This window comes from Schistocerca serialis, chromosome 10 (genome assembly GCF_023864345.2).
Source record: "Schistocerca serialis cubense isolate TAMUIC-IGC-003099 chromosome 10, iqSchSeri2.2, whole genome shotgun sequence".
In the NCBI taxonomy this organism is placed as follows: domain Eukaryota; kingdom Metazoa; phylum Arthropoda; class Insecta; order Orthoptera; family Acrididae; genus Schistocerca; species Schistocerca serialis.
Genome location: NC_064647.1, coordinates 76,124,134 through 76,125,157, shown reverse-complemented (window position 1 = coordinate 76,125,157; position 1,024 = coordinate 76,124,134). Strand labels below are relative to the sequence as shown.

Below are 1,024 nucleotides of genomic sequence, written 5' to 3'. Positions count from 1 at the left end.
TTCCTCATATCAGCACGTTTTAAGTGTCGCCACCGGCGCCAACCTTGTGTAAATGTTCTTGAAAGCTAATCATTTGCATATCACAGCATCTTCTTCCTGTCGGTTAAATTTCGCGTCTGTAGCACGTCATCTTCGTGGTGTAGCAATTTTAATGGCCAGTAGTGTATATTTCGGTAAGGACCACGAAGATACGACACGAGAAATTAGGGCTCATACGGAAGCATATAGATTGTCGCTTTTCCCTCGCTCTATTTGTGAGTGGAACAGGCGAGGAAATGACTGGTAATGGTATAGGCTGCCATCCACCACGCGTCGGACGGTGGTTTGCAGGTATAGAAGTGCGTTGGGGATCTTGATCAGGTTATGACAAAAAGATAATCTGATTCAAAACGAAGGTTTTCGTATATAATTTGTAACTGCTTTTTACAGATACCAACGGCCTTGCCGCAGTGGCAACACCGGTTCCCGTCAGATCAGCGAAGATAAGCGCTGTCGGGCTGGGCTAGCACTTGGATGGGTGACCATCCGGTATGCCGAGAGCTGTTGGCAAACGGGGTGCGCTCAGCCTTTGTGAGGCAAACTGAGGAGCTACTTGATTGAGAAGTAGTGGCTCTGGTCTCATAAACTGACATACGGCTGGGAGAGCGGTGTGCTAAGCAAATGTCCCTCCATATCTGCAACCAGTGACACCTGTGGTTGAGGATGACACGGCGGCCGGTCGGTGCCGTTGGGCATTCCAAGGCCTGTTCGGACGGAGTTTGGTTTAGTTTGTACAGATTGCATGAATTATGATGAATTAAAGTTGTGACAACGATGCCATTGCCACCTAGCGGACAGTCACCAAAATTCTTTAGAGCAGCTATCGCTTGCTAGCGTGGAAAACGTATTGGTGTTGTGTTCTGGCGGTAAAGCATTTGGCTGGAAAATGAAAGGCTGTGAAAACGAATCTCGAGAGCGTCAAACTCTTTATTTCATTCTGGCTTTTAATCTAGCACTCTCCCCTCAAAGACGAGCAGATTCGCCA

At 47.7% G+C, this 1,024-nt stretch overlaps 1 pseudogene; it reads left to right on the top strand.

Annotated features, from left to right (window-relative positions):
• Window positions 1-431: 431 nt before the first annotated feature.
• On the top strand, window positions 432-549 carry LOC126425404 (5S ribosomal RNA; annotated as a pseudogene).
• The last annotated feature ends 475 nt before the right edge of the window (window positions 550-1,024 follow it).